General features: G+C 42.5%; 18 non-coding genes across 18 annotated transcripts; all 18 read left to right on the top strand.

Moving 5' to 3' along the window:
- The first annotated feature begins 156 nt into the window (after positions 1–156).
- On the top strand, positions 157–241 carry TRNAR-UCU (transfer RNA arginine (anticodon UCU)). Its single transcript is given in 2 exon segments — positions 157–193; positions 206–241. It is a non-coding gene; the product is annotated as a tRNA-Arg (tRNA).
- Positions 242–1356: 1115 nt separating this feature from the next.
- Positions 1357–1441, top strand: TRNAR-UCU (transfer RNA arginine (anticodon UCU)). Its single transcript is given in 2 exon segments — positions 1357–1393; positions 1406–1441. It is a non-coding gene; the product is annotated as a tRNA-Arg (tRNA).
- A 421-nt stretch (positions 1442–1862) lies between these two features.
- Positions 1863–1947, top strand: TRNAR-UCU (transfer RNA arginine (anticodon UCU)). The gene is given in 2 exon segments: positions 1863–1899; positions 1912–1947. It is a non-coding gene; the product is annotated as a tRNA-Arg (tRNA).
- A 3338-nt stretch (positions 1948–5285) lies between these two features.
- Positions 5286–5370, top strand: TRNAR-UCU (transfer RNA arginine (anticodon UCU)). The gene is given in 2 exon segments: positions 5286–5322; positions 5335–5370. It is a non-coding gene; the product is annotated as a tRNA-Arg (tRNA).
- Positions 5371–5791: 421 nt separating this feature from the next.
- On the top strand, positions 5792–5876 carry TRNAR-UCU (transfer RNA arginine (anticodon UCU)). The gene is given in 2 exon segments: positions 5792–5828; positions 5841–5876. It is a non-coding gene; the product is annotated as a tRNA-Arg (tRNA).
- A 1115-nt stretch (positions 5877–6991) lies between these two features.
- Positions 6992–7076, top strand: TRNAR-UCU (transfer RNA arginine (anticodon UCU)). Its single transcript is given in 2 exon segments — positions 6992–7028; positions 7041–7076. It is a non-coding gene; the product is annotated as a tRNA-Arg (tRNA).
- A 2112-nt stretch (positions 7077–9188) lies between these two features.
- TRNAR-UCU (transfer RNA arginine (anticodon UCU)) lies at positions 9189–9273 on the top strand. The gene is given in 2 exon segments: positions 9189–9225; positions 9238–9273. It is a non-coding gene; the product is annotated as a tRNA-Arg (tRNA).
- Positions 9274–10388: 1115 nt separating this feature from the next.
- TRNAR-UCU (transfer RNA arginine (anticodon UCU)) lies at positions 10389–10473 on the top strand. The gene is given in 2 exon segments: positions 10389–10425; positions 10438–10473. It is a non-coding gene; the product is annotated as a tRNA-Arg (tRNA).
- Positions 10474–12801: 2328 nt separating this feature from the next.
- On the top strand, positions 12802–12886 carry TRNAR-UCU (transfer RNA arginine (anticodon UCU)). The gene is given in 2 exon segments: positions 12802–12838; positions 12851–12886. It is a non-coding gene; the product is annotated as a tRNA-Arg (tRNA).
- Positions 12887–14001: 1115 nt separating this feature from the next.
- Positions 14002–14086, top strand: TRNAR-UCU (transfer RNA arginine (anticodon UCU)). Its single transcript is given in 2 exon segments — positions 14002–14038; positions 14051–14086. It is a non-coding gene; the product is annotated as a tRNA-Arg (tRNA).
- A 1115-nt stretch (positions 14087–15201) lies between these two features.
- TRNAR-UCU (transfer RNA arginine (anticodon UCU)) lies at positions 15202–15286 on the top strand. The gene is given in 2 exon segments: positions 15202–15238; positions 15251–15286. It is a non-coding gene; the product is annotated as a tRNA-Arg (tRNA).
- Positions 15287–16401: 1115 nt separating this feature from the next.
- Positions 16402–16486, top strand: TRNAR-UCU (transfer RNA arginine (anticodon UCU)). The gene is given in 2 exon segments: positions 16402–16438; positions 16451–16486. It is a non-coding gene; the product is annotated as a tRNA-Arg (tRNA).
- Positions 16487–17601: 1115 nt separating this feature from the next.
- TRNAR-UCU (transfer RNA arginine (anticodon UCU)) lies at positions 17602–17686 on the top strand. Its single transcript is given in 2 exon segments — positions 17602–17638; positions 17651–17686. It is a non-coding gene; the product is annotated as a tRNA-Arg (tRNA).
- Positions 17687–18840: 1154 nt separating this feature from the next.
- TRNAR-UCU (transfer RNA arginine (anticodon UCU)) lies at positions 18841–18925 on the top strand. Its single transcript is given in 2 exon segments — positions 18841–18877; positions 18890–18925. It is a non-coding gene; the product is annotated as a tRNA-Arg (tRNA).
- Positions 18926–20040: 1115 nt separating this feature from the next.
- TRNAR-UCU (transfer RNA arginine (anticodon UCU)) lies at positions 20041–20125 on the top strand. The gene is given in 2 exon segments: positions 20041–20077; positions 20090–20125. It is a non-coding gene; the product is annotated as a tRNA-Arg (tRNA).
- Positions 20126–21240: 1115 nt separating this feature from the next.
- Positions 21241–21325, top strand: TRNAR-UCU (transfer RNA arginine (anticodon UCU)). The gene is given in 2 exon segments: positions 21241–21277; positions 21290–21325. It is a non-coding gene; the product is annotated as a tRNA-Arg (tRNA).
- Positions 21326–22440: 1115 nt separating this feature from the next.
- TRNAR-UCU (transfer RNA arginine (anticodon UCU)) lies at positions 22441–22525 on the top strand. Its single transcript is given in 2 exon segments — positions 22441–22477; positions 22490–22525. It is a non-coding gene; the product is annotated as a tRNA-Arg (tRNA).
- A 1141-nt stretch (positions 22526–23666) lies between these two features.
- On the top strand, positions 23667–23751 carry TRNAR-UCU (transfer RNA arginine (anticodon UCU)). The gene is given in 2 exon segments: positions 23667–23703; positions 23716–23751. It is a non-coding gene; the product is annotated as a tRNA-Arg (tRNA).
- Positions 23752–24453: the final 702 nt, after the last annotated feature.

Here is a 24453-nt window from a genome sequence, read left to right as displayed (position 1 = left end):
ACATGCCCAAGCAGGTAAATTTAAATCTTAAACTGTATCTGGACCAGATCTTGAGCTCATCCCTATTATTTAGCAGTGACCATTATTCAATTGTGTTTATTTGTTACGACTTGAATAGTTCCTCAGGCAAGTTCCTCTAACAAAGTCTTCAGAGAGGGCTCTGTGGCGCAATGGATAGCGCATTGGACTTCTAGTTGGTGTAGTAATTCAAAGGTTGTGGGTTCGAGTCCCACCAGAGTCGGTTTTATATAGTCATTCTTCATAGTGATGCTGCTCTAATGCTTTATAAAGTAATGGATTACATTCATAAGGGAGCTTTATTGACGTGGATTTGCTGCACAAGTTAACGATAGAGCCTAGTGGTTTAGGCTTCTCTTGAGAGTTGATATCAGCAAAATTGGAAGTACCCTGTGCAATTCAGAGCAAAGAGAGGGAATGGTAAGCTAACCTGCGTTATATTGTTCCCTTCCCTCATGCCCGGTGCAAGCTGTAATTCTTTATGTACCCTTTTGTCAGCCCCACAACTATTTACTGTCTAAATCTCGCTACCTTCCCCACAATAAGAATTCCAAAGAATGCCCCATTTTTACCAATGACACCACCAAACTTCCACTTCACTCCCGTGATATCTCTCGACTATTGCAACTCCTTACTCTATGGCCTGCCTCTAAACAGACCATTCCCCCTTCAGTCTATCTGATTCGCTACTGCCAGTTGTATCCCCCTTACCAACCATTTACTAGTAGAGGTGTCAGCCACCCGATCTCTGCCAATCTCTCCTTGGCTTCCGTTCTCCCAACAAATCAAATTCAAAATACTAAGGGCATAAAAAGCTTCCCACAACTCTGCCTCTAGCTACATCATTAACCTTATCATATAGTATCAAATAAACCACCCTGTTCTCTGCTTCCAAGAACTCCTGTTCGCTAGCTCCCTCAACACTTCATCCCATGCTGTCCTCTGGGATTTTCCCATGGACTATCCCATCCTCTCAGATTCCCTACACCAATCTATATGGCTATTTCCCTGTCTGTATGCTTCAGGTGATCCCTGCAAACTCATCTATTCAGGATAGTCTTTCCTGCCATCACCTAATTGCTGAGCTCTTCCTTTCTCCAACAACTAATCAACGGTACAAATATTTCTACTTAACATGACCTCCGGTTCCCACTTAAATATCAAAAGATATTGCACTAAGGCACATGCCCAAGCAGGTAAATTTAAATCTTAAACTGTATCTGGACCAGATCTTGAGCTCATCCCTATTATTTAGCAGTGACCATTATTCAATTGTGTTTATTTGTTACGACTTGAATAGTTCCTCAGGCAAGTTCCTCTAACAAAGCCTTCAGAGAGGGCTCTGTGGCGCAATGGATAGCACATTGGACTTCTAGTTGGTGTAGTAATTCAAAGGTTGTGGGTTCGAGTCCCACCAGAGTCGGTTTTATATAGTCATTCTTCATAGTGATGCTGCTCTAATGCTTTATAAAGTAATGGATTACATTCATAAGGGAGCTTTATTGACGTGGATTTGCTGCACAAGTTAACGATAGAGCCTAGTGGTTTAGGCTTCTCTTGAGAGTTGATATCAGCAAAATTGGAAGTACCCTGTGCAATTCAGAGCAAAGAGAGGGAATGGTACAAATATTTCTACTTAACATGACCTCCGGTTCCCACTTAAATATCAAAAGATATTGCACTAAGGCACATGCCCAAGCAGGTAAATTTAAATCTTAAACTGTATCTGGACCAGATCTTGAGCTCATCCCTATTATTTAGCAGTGACCATTATTCAATTGTGTTTATTTGTTACGACTTGAATAGTTCCTCAGGCAAGTTCCTCTAGCAAAGTCTTCAGAGAGGGCTCTGTGGCGCAATGGATAGCGCATTGGACTTCTAGTTGGTGTAGTAATTCAAAGGTTGTGGGTTCGAGTCCCACCAGAGTCGGTTTTATATAGTCATTCTTCATAGTGATGCTGCTCTAATGCTTTATAAAGTAATGGATTACATTCATAAGGGAGCTTTATTGACGTGGATTTGCTGCACAAGTTAACGATAGAGCCTAGTGGTTTAGGCTTCTCTTGAGAGTTGATATCAGCAAAATTGGAAGTACCCTGTGCAATTCAGAGCAAAGAGAGGGAATGGTAAGCTAACCTGCGTTATATTGTTCCCTTCCCTCATGCCCGGTGCAAGCTGTAATTCTTTATGTACCCTTTTGTCAGCCCCACAACTATTTACTGTCTAAATCTCGCTACCTTCCCCACAATAAGAATTCCAAAGAATGCCCCATTTTTACCAATGACACCACCAAACTTCCACTTCACTCCCGTGATATCTCTCGACTATTGCAACTCCTTACTCTATGGCCTGCCTCTAAACAGACCATTCCCCCTTCAGTCTATCTGATTCGCTACTGCCAGTTGTATCCCCCTTACCAACCATTTACTAGTAGAGGTGTCAGCCACCCGATCTCTGCCAATCTCTCCTTGGCTTCCGTTCTCCCAACAAATCAAATTCAAAATACTAAGGGCATAAAAAGCTTCCCACAACTCTGCCTCTAGCTACATCATTAACCTTATCATATAGTATCAAATAAACCACCCTGTTCTCTGCTTCCAAGAACGCCTGTTCGCTAGCTCCCTCAACACTTCATCCCATGCTGTCCTCTGGGATTTTCCCATGGACTATCCCATCCTCTCGAATTCCCTACACCAATCTATATGGCTATTTCCCTGTCTGTATGCTTCAGGTGATCCCTGCAAACTCATCTATTCAGGATAGTCTTTCCTGCCATCACCTAATTGCTGAGCTCTTCCTTTCTCCAACAACTAATCAACGGTACAAATATTTCTACTTAACATGACCTCCGGTTCCCACTTAAATATCAAAAGATATTGCACTAAGGCACATGCCCAAGCAGGTAAATTTAAATCTTAAACTGTATCTGGACCAGATCTTGAGCTCATCCCTATTATTTAGCAGTGACCATTATTCAATTGTGTTTATTTGTTACGACTTGAATAGTTCCTCAGGCAAGTTCCTCAGGCAAGTTCCTCAGGCAAGTTCCTCTAACAAAGTCTTCAGAGAGGGCTCTGTGGCGCAATGGATAGCGCATTGGACTTCTAGTTGGTGTAGTAATTCAAAGGTTGTGGGTTCGAGTCCCTCCAGAGTTGGTTTTATATAGTCATTCTTCATAGTGATGCTGCTCTAATGCTTTATAAAGTAATGGATTACATTCATAAGGGAGCTTTATTGACGTGGATTTGCTGCACAAGTTAACGATAGAGCCTAGTGGTTTAGGCTTCTCTTGAGAGTTGATATCAGCAAAATTGGAAGTACCCTGTGCAATTCAGAGCAAAGAGAGGGAATGGTAAGCTAACCTGCGTTATATTGTTCCCTTCCCTCATGCCCGGTGCAAGCTGTAATTCTTTATGTACCCTTTTGTCAGCCCCACAACTATTTACTGTCTAAATCTCGCTACCTTCCCCACAATAAGAATTCCAAAGAATGCCCCATTTTTACCAATGACACCACCAAACTTCCACTTCACTCCCGTGATATCTCTCGACTATTGCAACTCCTTACTCTATGGCCTGCCTCTAAACAGACCATTCCCCCTTCAGTCTATCTGATTCGCTACTGCCAGTTAAATCCCCCTTACCAACCATTTACTAGTAGAGGTGTCAGCCACCCGATCTCTGCCAATCTCTCCTTGGCTTCCGTTCTCCCAACAAATCAAATTCAAAATACTAAGGGCATAAAAAGCTTCCCACAACTCTGCCTCTAGCTACATCATTAACCTTATCATATAGTATCAAATAAACCACCCTGTTCTCTGCTTCCAAGAACTCCTGTTCGCTAGCTCCCTCAACACTTCATCCCATGCTGTCCTCTGGGATTTTCCCATGGACTATCCCATCCTCTCAGATTCCCTACACCAATCTATATGGCTATTTCCCTGTCTGTATGCTTCAGGTGATCCCTGCAAACTCATCTATTCAGGATAGTCTTTCCTGCCATCACCTAATTGCTGAGCTCTTCCTTTCTCCAACAACTAATCAACGGTACAAATATTTCTACTTAACATGACCTCCGGTTCCCACTTAAATATCAAAAGATATTGCACTAAGGCACATGCCCAAGCAGGTAAATTTAAATCTTAAACTGTATCTGGACCAGATCTTGAGCTCATCCCTATTATTTAGCAGTGACCATTATTCAATTGTGTTTATTTGTTACGACTTGAATAGTTCCTCAGGCAAGTTCCTCTAACAAAGTCTTCAGCCTAGTGGTTTAGGCTTCTCTTGAGAGTTGATATCAGCAAAATTGGAAGTACCCTGTGCAATTCAGAGCAAAGAGAGGGAATGGTAAGCTAACCTGCGTTATATTGTTCCCTTCCCTCATGCCCGGTGCAAGCTGTAATTCTTTATGTACCCTTTTGTCAGCCCCACAACTATTTACTGTCTAAATCTCGCTACCTTCCCCACAATAAGAATTCCAAAGAATGCCCCATTTTTACCAATGACACCACCAAACTTCCACTTCACTCCCGTGATATCTCTCGACTATTGCAACTCCTTACTCTATGGCCTGCCTCTAAACAGACCATTCCCCCTTCAGTCTATCTGATTCGCTACTGCCAGTTGTATCCCCCTTACCAACCATTTACTAGTAGAGGTGTCAGCCACCCGATCTCTGCCAATCTCTCCTTGGCTTCCGTTCTCCCAACAAATCAAATTCAAAATACTAAGGGCATAAAAAGCTTCCCACAACTCTGCCTCTAGCTACATCATTAACCTTATCATATAGTATCAAATAAACCACCCTGTTCTCTGCTTCCAAGAACTCCTGTTCGCTAGCTCCCTCAACACTTCATCCCATGCTGTCCTCTGGGATTTTCCCATGGACTATCCCATCCTCTCAGATTCCCTACACCAATCTATATGGCTATTTCCCTGTCTGTATGCTTCAGGTGATCCCTGCAAACTCATCTATTCAGGATAGTCTTTCCTGCCATCACCTAATTGCTGAGCTCTTCCTTTCTCCAACAACTAATCAACGGTACAAATATTTCTACTTAACATGACCTCCGGTTCCCACTTAAATATCAAAAGATATTGCACTAAGGCACATGCCCAAGCAGGTAAATTTAAATCTTAAACTGTATCTGGACCAGATCTTGAGCTCATCCCTATTATTTAGCAGTGACCATTATTCAATTGTGTTTATTTGTTACGACTTGAATAGTTCCTCAGGCAAGTTCCTCTAACAAAGCCTTCAGAGAGGGCTCTGTGGCGCAATGGATAGCACATTGGACTTCTAGTTGGTGTAGTAATTCAAAGGTTGTGGGTTCGAGTCCCACCAGAGTCGGTTTTATATAGTCATTCTTCATAGTGATGCTGCTCTAATGCTTTATAAAGTAATGGATTACATTCATAAGGGAGCTTTATTGACGTGGATTTGCTGCACAAGTTAACGATAGAGCCTAGTGGTTTAGGCTTCTCTTGAGAGTTGATATCAGCAAAATTGGAAGTACCCTGTGCAATTCAGAGCAAAGAGAGGGAATGGTACAAATATTTCTACTTAACATGACCTCCGGTTCCCACTTAAATATCAAAAGATATTGCACTAAGGCACATGCCCAAGCAGGTAAATTTAAATCTTAAACTGTATCTGGACCAGATCTTGAGCTCATCCCTATTATTTAGCAGTGACCATTATTCAATTGTGTTTATTTGTTACGACTTGAATAGTTCCTCAGGCAAGTTCCTCTAACAAAGTCTTCAGAGAGGGCTCTGTGGCGCAATGGATAGCGCATTGGACTTCTAGTTGGTGTAGTAATTCAAAGGTTGTGGGTTCGAGTCCCCCCAGAGTCGGTTTTATATAGTCATTCTTCATAGTGATGCTGCTCTAATGCTTTATAAAGTAATGGATTACATTCATAAGGGAGCTTTATTGACGTGGATTTGCTGCACAAGTTAACGATAGAGCCTAGTGGTTTAGGCTTCTCTTGAGAGTTGATATCAGCAAAATTGGAAGTACCCTGTGCAATTCAGAGCAAAGAGAGGGAATGGTAAGCTAACCTGCGTTATATTGTTCCCTTCCCTCATGCCCGGTGCAAGCTGTAATTCTTTATGTACCCTTTTGTCAGCCCCACAACTATTTACTGTCTAAATCTCGCTACCTTCCCCACAATAAGAATTCCAAAGAATGCCCCATTTTTACCAATGACACCACCAAACTTCCACTTCACTCCCGTGATATCTCTCGACTATTGCAACTCCTTACTCTATGGCCTGCCTCTAAACAGACCATTCCCCCTTCAGTCTATCTGATTCGCTACTGCCAGTTGTATCCCCCTTACCAACCATTTACTAGTAGAGGTGTCAGCCACCCGATCTCTGCCAATCTCTCCTTGGCTTCCGTTCTCCCAACAAATCAAATTCAAAATACTAAGGGCATAAAAAGCTTCCCACAACTCTGCCTCTAGCTACATCATTAACCTTATCATATAGTATCAAATAAACCACCCTGTTCTCTGCTTCCAAGAACGCCTGTTCGCTAGCTCCCTCAACACTTCATCCCATGCTGTCCTCTGGGATTTTCCCATGGACTATCCCATCCTCTCGAATTCCCTACACCAATCTATATGGCTATTTCCCTGTCTGTATGCTTCAGGTGATCCCTGCAAACTCATCTATTCAGGATAGTCTTTCCTGCCATCACCTAATTGCTGAGCTCTTCCTTTCTCCAACAACTAATCAACGGTACAAATATTTCTACTTAACATGACCTCCGGTTCCCACTTAAATATCAAAAGATATTGCACTAAGGCACATGCCCAAGCAGGTAAATTTAAATCTTAAACTGTATCTGGACCAGATCTTGAGCTCATCCATATTATTTAGCAGTGACCATTATTCAATTGTGTTTATTTGTTACGACTTGAATAGTTCCTCAGGCAAGTTCCTCTAACAAAGTCTTCAGAGAGGGCTCTGTGGCGCAATGGATAGCGCATTGGACTTCTAGTTGGTGTAGTAATTCAAAGGTTGTGGGTTCGAGTCCCACCAGAGTTGGTTTTATATAGTCATTCTTCATAGTGATGCTGCTCTAATGCTTTATAAAGTAATGGATTACATTCATAAGGGAGCTTTATTGACGTGGATTTGCTGCACAAGTTAACGATAGAGCCTAGTGGTTTAGGCTTCTCTTGAGAGTTGATATCAGCAAAATTGGAAGTACCCTGTGCAATTCAGAGCAAAGAGAGGGAATGGTAAGCTAACCTGCGTTATATTGTTCCCTTCCCTCATGCCCGGTGCAAGCTGTAATTCTTTATGTACCCTTTTGTCAGCCCCACAACTATTTACTGTCTAAATCTCGCTACCTTCCCCACAATAAGAATTCCAAAGAATGCCCCATTTTTACCAATGACACCACCAAACTTTCACTTCACTCCCGTGATATCTCTCGACTATTGCAACTCCTTACTCTATGGCCTGCCTCTAAACAGACCATTCCCCCTTCAGTCTATCTGATTCGCTACTGCCAGTTGTATCCCCCTTACCAACCATTTACTAGTAGAGGTGTCAGCCACCCGATCTCTGCCAATCTCTCCTTGGCTTCCGTTCTCCCAACAAATCAAATTCAAAATACTAAGGGCATAAAAAGCTTCCCACAACTCTGCCTCTAGCTACATCATTAACCTTATCATATAGTATCAAATAAACCACCCTGTTCTCTGCTTCCAAGAACTCCTGTTCGCTAGCTCCCTCAACACTTCATCCCATGCTGTCCTCTGGGATGTTCCCATGGACTATCCCATCCTCTCAGATTCCCTACACCAATCTATATGGCTATTTCCCTGTCTGTATGCTTCAGGTGATCCCTGCAAACTCATCTATTCAGGATAGTCTTTCCTGCCATCACCTAATTGCTGAGCTCTTCCTTTCTCCAACAACTAATCAACGGTACAAATATTTCTACTTAACATGACCTCCGGTTCCCACTTAAATATCAAAAGATATTGCACTAAGGCACATGCCCAAGCAGGTAAATTTAAATCTTAAACTGTATCTGGACCAGATCTTGAGCTCATCCCTATTATTTAGCAGTGACCATTATTCAATTGTGTTTATTTGTTACGACTTGAATAGTTCCTCAGGCAAGTTCCTCTAACAAAGTCTTCAGCCTAGTGGTTTAGGCTTCTCTTGAGAGTTGATATCAGCAAAATTGGAAGTACCCTGTGCAATTCAGAGCAAAGAGAGGGAATGGTAAGCTAACCTGCGTTATATTGTTCCCTTCCCTCATGCCCGGTGCAAGCTGTAATTCTTTATGTACCCTTTTGTCAGCCCCACAACTATTTACTGTCTAAATCTCGCTACCTTCCCCACAATAAGAATTCCAAAGAATGCCCCATTTTTACCAATGACACCACCAAACTTCCACTTCACTCCCGTGATATCTCTCGACTATTGCAACTCCTTACTCTATGGCCTGCCTCTAAACAGACCATTCCCCCTTCAGTCTATCTGATTCGCTACTGCCAGTTGTATCCCCCTTACCAACCATTTACTAGTAGAGGTGTCAGCCACCCGATCTCTGCCAATCTCTCCTTGGCTTCCGTTCTCCCAACAAATCAAATTCAAAATACTAAGGGCATAAAAAGCTTCCCACAACTCTGCCTCTTGCTACATCATTAACCTTATCATATAGTATCAAATAAACCACCCTGTTCTCTGCTTCCAAGAACTCCTGTTCGCTAGCTCCCTCAACACTTCATCCCATGCTGTCCTCTGGGATTTTCCCATGGACTATCCCATCCTCTCAGATTCCCTACACCAATCTATATGGCTATTTCCCTGTCTGTATGCTTCAGGTGATCCCTGCAAACTCATCTATTCAGGATAGTCTTTCCTGCCATCACCTAATTGCTGAGCTCTTCCTTTCTCCAACAACTAATCAACGGTACAAATATTTCTACTTAACATGACCTCCGGTTCCCACTTAAATATCAAAAGATATTGCACTAAGGCACATGCCCAAGCAGGTAAATTTAAATCTTAAACTGTATCTGGACCAGATCTTGAGCTCATCCCTATTATTTAGCAGTGACCATTATTCAATTGTGTTTATTTGTTACGACTTGAATAGTTCCTCAGGCAAGTTCCTCTAACAAAGTCTTCAGAGAGGGCTCTGTGGCGCAATGGATAGCGCATTGGACTTCTAGTTGGTGTAGTAATTCAAAGGTTGTGGGTTCGAGTCCCACCAGAGTCGGTTTTATATAGTCATTCTTCATAGTGATGCTGCTCTAATGCTTTATAAAGTAATGGATTACATTCATAAGGGAGCTTTATTGACGTGGATTTGCTGCACAAGTTAACGATAGAGCCTAGTGGTTTAGGCTTCTCTTGAGAGTTGATATCAGCAAAATTGGAAGTACCCTGTGCAATTCAGAGCAAAGAGAGGGAATGGTAAGCTAACCTGCGTTATATTGTTCCCTTCCCTCATGCCCGGTGCAAGCTGTAATTCTTTATGTACCCTTTTGTCAGCCCCACAACTATTTACTGTCTAAATCTCGCTACCTTCCCCACAATAAGAATTCCAAAGAATGCCCCATTTTTACCAATGACACCACCAAACTTCCACTTCACTCCCGTGATATCTCTCGACTATTGCAACTCCTTACTCTATGGCCTGCCTCTAAACAGACCATTCCCCCTTCAGTCTATCTGATTCGCTACTGCCAGTTGTATCCCCCTTACCAACCATTTACTAGTAGAGGTGTCAGCCACCCGATCTCTGCCAATCTCTCCTTGGCTTCCGTTCTCCCAACAAATCAAATTCAAAATACTAAGGGCATAAAAAGCTTCCCACAACTCTGCCTCTAGCTACATCATTAACCTTATCATATAGTATCAAATAAACCACCCTGTTCTCTGCTTCCAAGAACTCCTGTTCGCTAGCTCCCTCAACACTTCATCCCATGCTGTCCTCTGGGATTTTCCCATGGACTATCCCATCCTCTCAGATTCCCTACACCAATCTATATGGCTATTTCCCTGTCTGTATGCTTCAGGTGATCCCTGCAAACTCATCTATTCAGGATAGTCTTTCCTGCCATCACCTAATTGCTGAGCTCTTCCTTTCTCCAACAACTAATCAACGGTACAAATATTTCTACTTAACATGACCTCCGGTTCCCACTTAAATATCAAAAGATATTGCACTAAGGCACATGCCCAAGCAGGTAAATTTAAATCTTAAACTGTATCTGGACCAGATCTTGAGCTCATCCCTATTATTTAGCAGTGACCATTATTCAATTGTGTTTATTTGTTATGACTTGAATAGTTCCTCAGGCAAGTTCCTCTAACAAAGTCTTCAGAGAGGGCTCTGTGGCGCAATGGATAGCGCATTGGACTTCTAGTTGGTGTAGTAATTCAAAGGTTGTGGGTTCGAGTCCCACCAGAATCGGTTTTATATAGTCATTCTTCATAGTGATGCTGCTCTAATGCTTTATAAAGTAATGGATTACATTCATAAGGGAGCTTTATTGACGTGGATTTGCTGCACAAGTTAACGATAGAGCCTAGTGGTTTAGGCTTCTCTTGAGAGTTGATATCAGCAAAATTGGAAGTACCCTGTGCAATTCAGAGCAAAGAGAGGGAATGGTAAGCTAACCTGCGTTATATTGTTCCCTTCCCTCATGCCCGGTGCAAGCTGTAATTCTTTATGTACCCTTTTGTCAGCCCCACAACTATTTACTGTCTAAATCTCGCTACCTTCCCCACAATAAGAATTCCAAAGAATGCCCCATTTTTACCAATGACACCACCAAACTTCCACTTCACTCCCGTGATATCTCTCGACTATTGCAACTCCTTACTCTATGGCCTGCCTCTAAACAGACCATTCCCCCTTCAGTCTATTTGATTCGCTACTGCCAGTTGTATCCCCCTTACCAACCATTTACTAGTAGAGGTGTCAGCCACCCGATCTCTGCCAATCTCTCCTTGGCTTCCGTTCTCCCAACAAATCAAATTCAAAATACTAAGGGCATAAAAAGCTTCCCACAACTCTGCCTCTAGCTACATCATTAACCTTATCATATAGTATCAAATAAACCACCCTGTTCTCTGCTTCCAAGAACTCCTGTTCGCTAGCTCCCTCAACACTTCATCCCATGCTGTCCTCTGGGATTTTCCCATGGACTATCCCATCCTCTCAGATTCCCTACACCAATCTATATGGCTATTTCCCTGTCTGTATGCTTCAGGTGATCCCTGCAAACTCATCTATTCAGGATAGTCTTTCCTGCCATCACCTAATTGCTGAGCTCTTCCTTTCTCCAACAACTAATCAACGGTACAAATATTTCTACTTAACATGACCTCCGGTTCCCACTTAAATATCAAAAGATATTGCACTAAGGCACATGCCCAAGCAGGTAAATTTAAATCTTAAACTGTATCTGGACCAGATCTTGAGCTCATCCCTATTATTTAGCAGTGACCATTATTCAATTGTGTTTATTTGTTACGACTTGAATAGTTCCTCAGGCAAGTTCCTCAGGCAAGTTCCTCTAACAAAGTCTTCAGAGAGGGCTCTGTGGCGCAATGGATAGCGCATTGGACTTCTAGTTGGTGTAGTAATTCAAAGGTTGTGGGTTCGAGTCCCTCCAGAGTTGGTTTTATATAGTCATTCTTCATAGTGATGCTGCTCTAATGCTTTATAAAGTAATGGATTACATTCATAAGGGAGCTTTATTGACGTGGATTTGCTGCACAAGTTAACGATAGAGCCTAGTGGTTTAGGCTTCTCTTGAGAGTTGATATCAGCAAAATTGGAAGTACCCTGTGCAATTCAGAGCAAAGAGAGGGAATGGTAAGCTAACCTGCGTTATATTGTTCCCTTCCCTCATGCCCGGTGCAAGCTGTAATTCTTTATGTACCCTTTTGTCAGCCCCACAACTATTTACTGTCTAAATCTCGCTACCTTCCCCACAATAAGAATTCCAAAGAATGCCCCATTTTTACCAATGACACCACCAAACTTCCACTTCACTCCCGTGATATCTCTCGACTATTGCAACTCCTTACTCTATGGCCTGCCTCTAAACAGACCATTCGCCCTTCAGTCTATCTGATTCGCTACTGCCAGTTGTATCCCCCTTACCAACCATTTACTAGTAGAGGTGTCAGCCACCCGATCTCTGCCAATCTCTCCTTGGCTTCCGTTCTCCCAACAAATCAAATTCAAAATACTAAGGGCATAAAAAGCTTCCCACAACTCTGCCTCTAGCTACATCATTAACCTTATCATATAGTATCAAATAAACCACCCTGTTCTCTGCTTCCAAGAACTCCTGTTCGCTAGCTCCCCCAACACTTCATCCCATGCTGTCCTCTGGGATTTTCCCATGGACTATTCCATCCTCTCAGATTCCCTACACCAATCTATATGGCTATTTCCCTGTCTGTATGCTTCAGGTGATCCCTGCAAACTCATCTATTCAGGATAGTCTTTCCTGCCATCACCTAATTGCTGAGCTCTTCCTTTCTCCAACAACTAATCAACGGTACAAATATTTCTACTTAACATGACCTCCGGTTCCCACTTAAATATCAAAAGATATTGCACTAAGGCACATGCCCAAGCAGGTAAATTTAAATCCTAAACTGTATCTGGACCAGATCTTGAGCTCATCCCTATTATTTAGCAGTGACCATTATTCAATTGTGTTTATTTGTTACGACTTGAATAATTCCTCAGGCAAGTTCCTCTAACAAAGTCTTCAGAGAGGGCTCTGTGGTGCAATGGATAGCGCATTGGACTTCTAGTTGGTGTAGTAATTCAAAGGTTGTGGGTTCGAGTCCCACCAGAGTCGGTTTTATATAGTCATTCTTCATAGTGATGCTGCTCTAATGCTTTATAAAGTAATGTATTACATTCATAAGGGAGCTTTATTGACGTGGATTTGCTGCACAAGTTAACGATAGAGCCTAGTGGTTTAGGCTTCTCTTGAGAGTTGATATCAGCAAAATTGGAAGTACCCTGTGCAATTCAGAGCAAAGAGAGGGAATGGTAAGCTAACCTGCGTTATATTGTTCCCTTCCCTCATGCCCGGTGCAAGCTGTAATTCTTTATGTACCCTTTTGTCAGCCCCACAACTATTTAATGTCTAAATCTCGCTACCTTCCCCACAATAAGAATTCCAAAGAATGCCCCATTTTTACCAATGACACCACCAAACTTCCACTTCACTCCCGTGATATCTCTCGACTATTGCAACTCCTTACTCTATGGCCTGCCTCTAAACAGACCATTCCCCCTTCAGTCTATTTGATTCGCTACTGCCAGTTGTATCCCCCTTACCAACCATTTACTAGTAGAGGTGTCAGCCACCCGATCTCTGCCAATCTCTCCTTGGCTTCCGTTCTCCCAACAAATCAAATTCAAAATACTAAGGGCATAAAAAGCTTCCCACAACTCTGCCTCTAGCTACATCATTAACCTTATCATATAGTATCAAATAAACCACCCTGTTCTCTGCTTCCAAGAACTCCTGTTCGCTAGCTCCCTCAACACTTCATCCCATGCTGTCCTCTGGGATTTTCCCATGGACTATCCCATCCTCTCAGATTCCCTACACCAATCTATATGGCTATTTCCCTGTCTGTATGCTTCAGGTGATCCCTGCAAACTCATCTATTCAGGATAGTCTTTCCTGCCATCACCTAATTGCTGAGCTCTTCCTTTCTCCAACAACTAATCAACGGTACAAATATTTCTACTTAACATGACCTCCGGTTCCCACTTAAATATCAAAAGATATTGCACTAAGGCACATGCCCAAGCAGGTAAATTTAAATCTTAAACTGTATCTGGACCAGATCTTGAGCTCATCCCTATTATTTAGCAGTGACCATTATTCAATTGTGTTTATTTGTTATGACTTGAATAGTTCCTCAGGCAAGTTCCTCTAACAAAGTTTTCAGAGAGGGCTCTGTGGCGCAATGGATAGCGCATTGGACTTCTAGTTGGTGTAGTAATTCAAAGGTTGTGGGTTCGAGTCCCACCAGAGTCGGTTTTATATAGTCATTCTTCATAGTGATGCTGCTCTAATGCTTTATAAAGTAATGGATTACATTCATAAGGGAGCTTTATTGACGTGGATTTGCTGCACAAGTTAACGATAGAGCCTAGTGGTTTAGGCTTCTCTTGAGAGTTGATATCAGCAAAATTGGAAGTACCCTGTGCAATTCAGAGCAAAGAGAGGGAATGGTAAGCTAACCTGCGTTATATTGTTCCCTTCCCTCATGCCCGGTGCAAGCTGTAATTCTTTATGTACCCTTTTGTCAGCCCCACAACTATTTAATGTCTAAATCTCGCTACCTTCCCCACAATAAGAATTCCAAAGAATGCCCCATTTTTACCAATGACACCACCAAACTTCCACTTCACTCCCGTGATATCTCTCGACTATTGCAACTCCTTACTCTATGGCCTGCCTCTAAACAGACCATTCCCCCTTCAGTCTATTTGATTCGCTACTGCCAGTTGTATCCCCCTTACCAACCATTTACTAGTAGAGGTGTCAGCCACCCGATCTCTGCCAATCTCTCCTTGGCTTCCGTTCTCCCAACAAATCAAATTCAAAATACTAAGGGCATAAAAAGCTTCCCACAACTCTGCCTCTAGCTACATCATTAACCTTATCATATAGTATCAAATAAACCACCCTGTTCTCTGCTTCCAAGAACTCCTGTTCGCTAGCTCCCTCAACACTTCATCCCATGCTGTCCTCTGGGATTTTCCCATGGACTATCCCATCCTCTCAGATTCCCTACACCAATCTATATGGCTATTTCCCTGTCTGTATGCTTCAGGTGATCCCTGCAAACTCATCTATTCAGGATAGTCTTTCCTGCCATCACCTAATTGCTGAGCTCTTCCTTTCTCCAACAACTAATCAACGGTACAAATATTTCTACTTAACATGACCTCCGGTTCCCACTTAAATATCAAAAGATATTGCACTAAGGCACATGCCCAAGCAGGTAAATTTAAATCTTAAACTGTATCTGGACCAGATCTTGAGCTCATCCCTATTATTTAGCAGTGACCATTATTCAATTGTGTTTATTTGTTATGACTTGAATAGTTCCTCAGGCAAGTTCCTCTAACAAAGTTTTCAGAGAGGGCTCTGTGGCGCAATGGATAGCGCATTGGACTTCTAGTTGGTGTAGTAATTCAAAGGTTGTGGGTTCGAGTCCCACCAGAGTCGGTTTTATATAGTCATTCTTCATAGTGATGCTGCTCTAATGCTTTATAAAGTAATGGATTACATTCATAAGGGAGCTTTATTGACGTGGATTTGCTGCACAAGTTAACGATAGAGCCTAGTGGTTTAGGCTTCTCTTGAGAGTTGATATCAGCAAAATTGGAAGTACCCTGTGCAATTCAGAGCAAAGAGAGGGAATGGTAAGCTAACCTGCGTTATATTGTTCCCTTCCCTCATGCCCGGTGCAAGCTGTAATTCTTTATGTACCCTTTTGTCAGCCCCACAACTATTTACTGTCTAAATCTCGCTACCTTCCCCACAATAAGAATTCCAAAGAATGCCCCATTTTTACCAATGACACCACCAAACTTCCACTTCACTCCCGTGATATCTCTCGACTATTGCAACTCCTTACTCTATGGCCTGCCTCTAAACAGACCATTCCCCCTTCAGTCTATTTGATTCGCTACTGCCAGTTGTATCCCCCTTACCAACCATTTACTAGTAGAGGTGTCAGCCACCCGATCTCTGCCAATCTCTCCTTGGCTTCCGTTCTCCCAACAAATCAAATTCAAAATACTAAGGGCATAAAAAGCTTCCCACAACTCTGCCTCTAGCTACATCATTAACCTTATCATATAGTATCAAATAAACCACCCTGTTCTCTGCTTCCAAGAACTCCTGTTCGCTAGCTCCCTCAACACTTCATCCCATGCTGTCCTCTGGGATTTTCCCATGGACTATCCCATCCTCTCAGATTCCCTACACCAATCTATATGGCTATTTCCCTGTCTGTATGCTTCAGGTGATCCCTGCAAACTCATCTATTCAGGATAGTCTTTCCTGCCATCACCTAATTGCTGAGCTCTTCCTTTCTCCAACAACTAATCAACGGTACAAATATTTCTACTTAACATGACCTCCGGTTCCCACTTAAATATCAAAAGTTATTGCACTAAGGCACATGCCCAAGCAGGTAAATTTAAATCTTAAACTGTATCTGGACCAGATCTTGAGCTCATCCCTATTATTTAGCAGCGACCATTATTCAATTGTGTTTATTTGTTACGACTTGAATAGTTCCTCAGGCAAGTTCCTCTAACAAAGTCTTCAGAGAGGGCTCTGTGGCGCAATGGATAGCGCATTGGACTTCTAGTTGGTGTAGTAATTCAAAGGTTGTGGGTTCGAGTCCCACCAGAGTCGGTTTTATATAGTCATTCTTCATAGTGATGCTGCTCTAATGCTTTATAAAGTAATGGATTACATTCATAAGGGAGCTTTATTGACGTGGATTTGCTGCACAAGTTAACGATAGAGCCTAGTGGTTTAGGCTTCTCTTGAGAGTTGATATCAGCAAAATTGGAAGTACCCTGTGCAATTCAGAGCAAAGAGAGGGAATGGTAAGCTAACCTGCGTTATATTGTTCCCTTCCCTCATGCCCGGTGCAAGCTGTAATTCTTTATGTACCCTTTTGTCAGCCCCACAACTATTTACTGTCTAAATCTCGCTACCTTCCCCACAATAAGAATTCCAAAGAATGCCCCATTTTTAACAATGACACCACCAAACTTCCACTTCACTCCCGTGATATCTCTCGACTATTGCAACTCCTTACTCTATGGCCTGCCTCTAAACAGACCATTCCCCCTTCAGTCTATCTGATTCGCTACTGCCAGTTGTATCCCCCTTACCAACCATTTACTAGTAGAGGTGTCAGCCACCCGATCTCTGCCAATCTCTCCTTGGCTTCCGTTCTCCCAACAAATCAAATTCAAAATACTAAGGGCATAAAAAGCTTCCCACAACTCTGCCTCTAGCTACATCATTAACCTTATCATATAGTATCAAATAAACCACCCTGTTCTCTGCTTCCAAGAACTCCTGTTCGCTAGCTCCCTCAACACTTCATCCCATGCTGTCCTCTGGGATTTTCCCATGGACTATCCCATCCTCTCAAATTCCCTACACCAATCTGTATGGCTATTTCCCTGTCTGTATGCTTCAGGTGATCCCTGCAAACTCATCTATTCAGGATAGTCTTTCCTGCCATCACCTAATTGCTGAGCTCTTCCTTTCTCCAACAACTAATCAACGGTACAAATATTTCTACTTAACATGACCTCCGGTTCCCACTTAAATATCAAAAGATATTGCACTAAGGCACATGCCCAAGCAGGTAAATTTAAATCTTAAACTGTATCTGGACCAGATCTTGAGCTCATCCCTATTATTTAGCAGTGACCATTATTCAATTGTGTTTATTTGTTACGACTTGAATAGTTCCTCAGGCAAGTTCCTCTAACAAAGTCTTCAGAGAGGGCTCTGTGGCGCAATGGATAGCGCATTGGACTTCTAGTTGGTGTAGTAATTCAAAGGTTGTGGGTTCGAGTCCCACCAGAGTCGGTTTTATATAGTCATTCTTCATAGTGATGCTGCTCTAATCCTTTATAAAGTAATGGATTACATTCATAAGGGAGCTTTATTGACGTGGATTTGCTGCACAAGTTAACGATAGAGCCTAGTGGTTTAGGCTTCTCTTGAGAGTTGATATCAGCAAAATTGGAAGTACCCTGTGCAATTCAGAGCAAAGAGAGGGAATGGTAAGCTAACCTGCGTTATATTGTTCCCTTCCCTCATGCCCGGTGCAAGCTGTAATTCTTTATGTACCCTTTTGTCAGCCCCACAACTATTTACTGTCTAAATCTCGCTACCTTCCCCACAATAAGAATTCCAAAGAATGCCCCATTTTTACCAATGACACCACCAAACTTCCACTTCACTCCCGTGATATCTCTCGACTATTGCAACTCCTTACTCTATGGCCTGCCTCTAAACAGACCATTCGCCCTTCAGTCTATCTGATTCGCTACTGCCAGTTGTATCCCCCTTACCAACCATTTACTAGTAGAGGTGTCAGCCACCCGATCTCTGCCAATCTCTCCTTGGCTTCCGTTCTCCCAACAAATCAAATTCAAAATACTAAGGGCATAAAAAGCTTCCCACAACTCTGCCTCTAGCTACATCATTAACCTTATCATATAGTATCAAATAAACCACCCTGTTCTCTGCTTCCAAGAACTCCTGTTCGCTAACTCCCTCAACACTTCATCCCATGCTGTCCTCTGGGATTTTCCCATGGACTATCCCATCCTCTCAGATTCCCTACACCAATCTATATGGCTATTTCCCTGTCTGTATGCTTCAGGTGATCCCTGCAAACTCATCTATTCAGGATAGTATTTCCTGCCATCACCTAATTGCTGAGCTCTTCCTTTCTCCAACAACTAATCAACGGTACAAATATTTCTACTTAACATGACCTCCGGTTCCCACTTAAATATCAAAAGATATTGCACTAAGGCACATGCCCAAGCAGGTAAGTTTAAATCTTAAACTGTATCTGGACCAGATCTTGAGCTCATCCCTATTATTTAGCAGTGACCATTATTCAATTGTGTTTATTTGTTACGACTTGAATAGTTCCTCAGGCAAGTTCCTCAGGCAAGTTCCTCAGGCAAGTTCCTCAGGCAAGTTCCTCTAATAAAGTCTTCAGAGAGGGCTCTGTGGCGCAATGGATAGCGCATTGGACTTCTAGTTGGTGTAGTAATTCAAAGGTTGTGGGTTCGAGTCCCACCAGAGTCGGTTTTATATAGTCATTCTTCATAGTGATGCTGCTCTAATGCTTTATAAAGTAATGTATTACATTCATAAGGGAGCTTTATTGACGTGGATTTGCTGCACAAGTTAACGATAGAGCCTAGTGGTTTAGGCTTCTCTTGAGAGTTGATATCAGCAAAATTGGAAGTACCCTGTGCAATTCAGAGCAAAGAGAGGGAATGGTAAGCTAACCTGCGTTATATTGTTCCCTTCCCTCATGCCCGGTGCAAGCTGTAATTCTTTATGTACCCTTTTGTCAGCCCCACAACTATTTACTGTCTAAATCTCGCTACCTTCCCCACAATAAGAATTCCAAAGAATGCCCCATTTTTACCAATGACACCACCAAACTTCCACTTCACTCCCGTGATATCTCTCGACTATTGCAACTCCTTACTCTATGGCCTGCCTCTAAACAGACCATTCCCCCTTCAGTCTATCTGATTCGCTACTGCCAGTTGTATCCCCCTTACCAACCATTTACTAGTAGAGGTGTCAGCCACCCGATCTCTGCCAATCTCTCCTTGGCTTCCGTTCTCCCAACAAATCAAATTCAAAATACTAAGGGCATAAAAAGCTTCCCACAACTCTGCCTCTAGCTACATCATTAACCTTATCATATAGTATCAAATAAACCACCCTGTTCTCTGCTTCCAAGAACTCCTGTTCGCTAGCTCCCTCAACACTTCATCCCATGCTGTCCTCTGGGATTTTCCCATGGACTATCCCATCCTCTCAAATTCCCTACACCAATCTGTATGGCTATTTCCCTGTCTGTATGCTTCAGGTGATCCCTGCAAACTCATCTATTCAGGATAGTCTTTCCTGCCATCACCTAATTGCTGAGCTCTTCCTTTCTCCAACAACTAATCAACGGTACAAATATTTCTACTTAACATGACCTCCGGTTCCCACTTAAATATCAAAAGATATTGCACTAAGGCACATGCCCAAGCAGGTAAATTTAAATCTTAAACTGTATCTGGACCAGATCTTGAGCTCATCCCTATTATTTAGCAGTGACCATTATTCAATTGTGTTTATTTGTTACGACTTGAATAGTTCCTCAGGCAAGTTCCTCTAACAAAGTCTTCAGAGAGGGCTCTGTGGCGCAATGGATAGCGCATTGGACTTCTAGTTGGTGTAGTAATTCAAAGGTTGTGGGTTTGAGTCCCACCAGAGTCGGTTTTATATAGTCATTCTTCATAGTGATGCTGCTCTAATGCTTTATAAAGTAATGGATTACATTCATAAGGGAGCTTTATTGACGTGGATTTGCTGCACAAGTTAACGATAGAGCCTAGTGGTTTAGGCTTCTCTTGAGAGTTGATATCAGCAAAATTGGAAGTACCCTGTGCAATTCAGAGCAAAGAGAGGGAATGGTAAGCTAACCTGCGTTATATTGTTCCCTTCCCTCATGCCCGGTGCAAGCTGTAATTCTTTATGTACCCTTTTGTCAGCCCCACAACTATTTACTGTCTAAATCTCGCTACCTTCCCCACAATAAGAATTCCAAAGAATGCCCCATTTTTACCAATGACACCACCAAACTTCCACTTCACTCCCGTGATATCTCTCGACTATTGCAACTCCTTACTCTATGGCCTGCCTCTAAACAGACCATTCCCCCTTCAGTCTATTTGATTCGCTACTGCCAGTTGTATCCCCCTTACCAACCATTTACTAGTAGGGGTGTCAGCCACCCGATCTCTGCCAATCTCTCCTTGGCTTCCGTTCTCCCAACAAATCAAATTCAAAATACTAAGGGCATAAAAAGCTTCCCACAACTCTGCCTCTAGCTACATCATTAACCTTATCATATAGTATCAAATAAACCACCCTGTTCTCTGCTTCCAAGAACTCCTGTTCGCTAGCTCCCTCAACACTTCATCCCATGCTGTCCTCTGGGATTTTCCCATGGACTATCCCATCCTCTCAGATTCCCTACACCAATCTATATGGCTATTTCCCTGTCTGTATGCTTCAGGTGATCCCTGCAAACTCATCTATTCAGGATAGTCTTTCCTGCCATCACCTAATTGCTGAGCTCTTCCTTTCTCCAACAACTAATCAACGGTACAAATATTTCTACTTAACATGACCTCCGGTTCCCACTTAAATATCAAAAGATATTGCACTAAGGCACATGCCCAAGCAGGTAAATTTAAATCTTAAACTGTATCTGGACCAGATCTTGAGCTCATCCATATTATTTAGCAGTGACCATTATTCAATTGTGTTTATTTGTTACGACTTGAATAGTTCCTCAGGCAAGTTCCTCTAACAAAGCCTTCAGAGAGGGCTCTGTGGCGCAATGGATAGCGCATTGGACTTCTAGTTGGTGTAGTAATTCAAAGGTTGTGGGTTCGAGTCCCACCAGAGTCGGTTTTATATAGTCATTCTTCATAGTGATGCTGCTCTAATGCTTTATAAAGTAATGGATTACATTCATAAGGGAGCTTTATTGACGTGGATTTGCTGCACAAGTTAACGATAGAGCCTAGTGGTTTAGGCTTCTCTTGAGAGTTGATATCAGCAAAATTGGAAGTACCCTGTGCAATTCAGAGCAAAGAGAGGGAATGGTAAGCTAACCTGCGTTATATTGTTCCCTTCCCTCATGCCCGGTGCAAGCTGTAATTCTTTATGTACCCTTTTGTCAGCCCCACAACTATTTACTGTCTAAATCTCGCTACCTTCCCCACAATAAGAATTCCAAAGAATGCCCCATTTTTAACAATGACACCACCAAACTTCCACTTCACTCCCGTGATATCTCTCGACTATTGCAACTCCTTACTCTATGGCCTGCCTCTAAACAGACCATTCCCCCTTCAGTCTATCTGATTCGCTACTGCCAGTTGTATCCCCCTTACCAACCATTTACTAGTAGAGGTGTCAGCCACCCGATCTCTGCCAATCTCTCCTTGGCTTCCGTTCTCCCAACAAATCAAATTCAAAATACTAAGGGCATAAAAAGCTTCCCACAACTCTGCCTCTAGCTACATCATTAACCTTATCATATAGTATCAAATAAACCACCCTGTTCTCTGCTTCCAAGAACTCCTGTTCGCTAGCTCCCTCAACACTTCATCCCATGCTGTCCTCTGGGATTTTCCCATGGACTATCCCATCCTCTCAAATTCCCTACACCAATCTGTATGGCTATTTCCCTGTCTGTATGCTTCAGGTGATCCCTGCAAACTCATCTATTCAGGATAGTCTTTCCTGCCATCACCTAATTGCTGAGCTCTTCCTTTCTCCAACAACTAATCAACGGTACAAATATTTCTACTTAACATGACCTCCGGTTCCCACTTAAATATCAAAAGATATTGCACTAAGGCACATGCCCAAGCAGGTAAATTTAAATCTTAAACTGTATCTGGACCAGATCTTGAGCTCATCCCTATTATTTAGCAGTGACCATTATTCAATTGTGTTTATTTGTTACGACTTGAATAGTTCCTCAGGCAAGTTCCTCTAACAAAGTCTTCAGAGAGGGCTCTGTGGCGCAATGGATAGCGCATTGGACTTCTAGTTGGTGTAGTAATTCAAAGGTTGTGGGTTCGAGTCCCACCAGAGTCGGTTTTATATAGTCATTCTTCATAGTGATGCTGCTCTAATCCTTTATAAAGTAATGGATTACATTCATAAGGGAGCTTTATTGACGTGGATTTGCTGCACAAGTTAACGATAGAGCCTAGTGGTTTAGGCTTCTCTTGAGAGTTGATATCAGCAAAATTGGAAGTACCCTGTGCAATTCAGAGCAAAGAGAGGGAATGGTAAGCTAACCTGCGTTATATTGTTCCCTTCCCTCATGCCCGGTGCAAGCTGTAATTCTTTATGTACCCTTTTGTCAGCCCCACAACTATTTACTGTCTAAATCTCGCTACCTTCCCCACAATAAGAATTCCAAAGAATGCCCCATTTTTACCAATGACACCACCAAACTTCCACTTCACTCCCGTGATATCTCTCGACTATTGCAACTCCTTACTCTATGGCCTGCCTCTAAACAGACCATTCGCCCTTCAGTCTATCTGATTCGCTACTGCCAGTTGTATCCCCCTTACCAACCATTTACTAGTAGAGGTGTCAGCCACCCGATCTCTGCCAATCTCTCCTTGGCTTCCGTTCTCCCAACAAATCAAATTCAAAATACTAAGGGCATAAAAAGCTTCCCACAACTCTGCCTCTAGCTACATCATTAACCTTATCATATAGTATCAAATAAACCACCCTGTTCTCTGCTTCCAAGAACTCCTGTTCGCTAACTCCCTCAACACTTCATCCCATGCTGTCCTCTGGGATTTTCCCATGGACTATCCCATCCTCTCAGATTCCCTACACCAATCTATATGGCTATTTCCCTGTCTGTATGCTTCAGGTGATCCCTGCAAACTCATCTATTCAGGATAGTATTTCCTGCCATCACCTAATTGCTGAGCTCTTCCTTTCTCCAACAACTAATCAACGGTACAAATATTTCTACTTAACATGACCTCCGGTTCCCACTTAAATATCAAAAGATATTGCACTAAGGCACATGCCCAAGCAGGTAAGTTTAAATCTTAAACTGTATCTGGACCAGATCTTGAGCTCATCCCTATTATTTAGCAGTGACCATTATTCAATTGTGTTTATTTGTTACGACTTGAATAGTTCCTCAGGCAAGTTCCTCAGGCAAGTTCCTCAGGCAAGTTCCTCTAATAAAGTCTTCAGAGAGGGCTCTGTGGCGCAATGGATAGCGCATTGGACTTCTAGTTGGTGTAGTAATTCAAAGGTTGTGGGTTCGAGTCCCACCAGAGTCGGTTTTATATAGTCATTCTTCATAGTGATGCTGCTCTAATGCTTTATAAAGTAATGTATTACATTCATAAGGGAGCTTTATTGACGTGGATTTGCTGCACAAGTTAACGATAGAGCCTAGTGGTTTAGGCTTCTCTTGAGAGTTGATATCAGCAAAATTGGAAGTACCCTGTGCAATTCAGAGCAAAGAGAGGGAATGGTAAGCTAACCTGCGTTATATTGTTCCCTTCCCTCATGCCCGGTGCAAGCTGTAATTCTTTATGTACCCTTTTGTCAGCCCCACAACTATTTACTGTCTAAATCTCGCTACCTTCCCCACAATAAGAATTCCAAAGAATGCCCCATTTTTACCAATGACACCACCAAACTTCCACTTCACTCCCGTGATATCTCTCGACTATTGCAACTCCTTACTCTATGGCCTGCCTCTAAACAGACCATTCCCCCTTCAGTCTATCTGATTCGCTACTGCCAGTTGTATCCCCCTTACCAACCATTTACTAGTAGAGGTGTCAGCCACCCGATCTCTGCCAATCTCTCCTTGGCTTCCGTTCTCCCAACAAATCAAATTCAAAATACTAAGGGCATAAAAAGCTTCCCACAACTCTGCCTCTAGCTACATCATTAACCTTATCATATAGTATCAAATAAACCACCCTGTTCTCTGCTTCCAAGAACTCCTGTTCGCTAGCTCCCTCAACACT

Source organism: Lithobates pipiens, unplaced genomic scaffold (genome assembly GCF_037356315.1).
Source record: "Lithobates pipiens isolate NorthernLeopardFrog02 unplaced genomic scaffold, aLitPip1_a1.2 Scaffold_13, whole genome shotgun sequence".
NCBI classification, from domain to species: Eukaryota; Metazoa; Chordata; class Amphibia; order Anura; family Ranidae; genus Lithobates; species Lithobates pipiens.
Note: the sequence above shows the minus strand (reverse complement) of the source record. Positions and strands in the feature narration are given on the sequence as shown.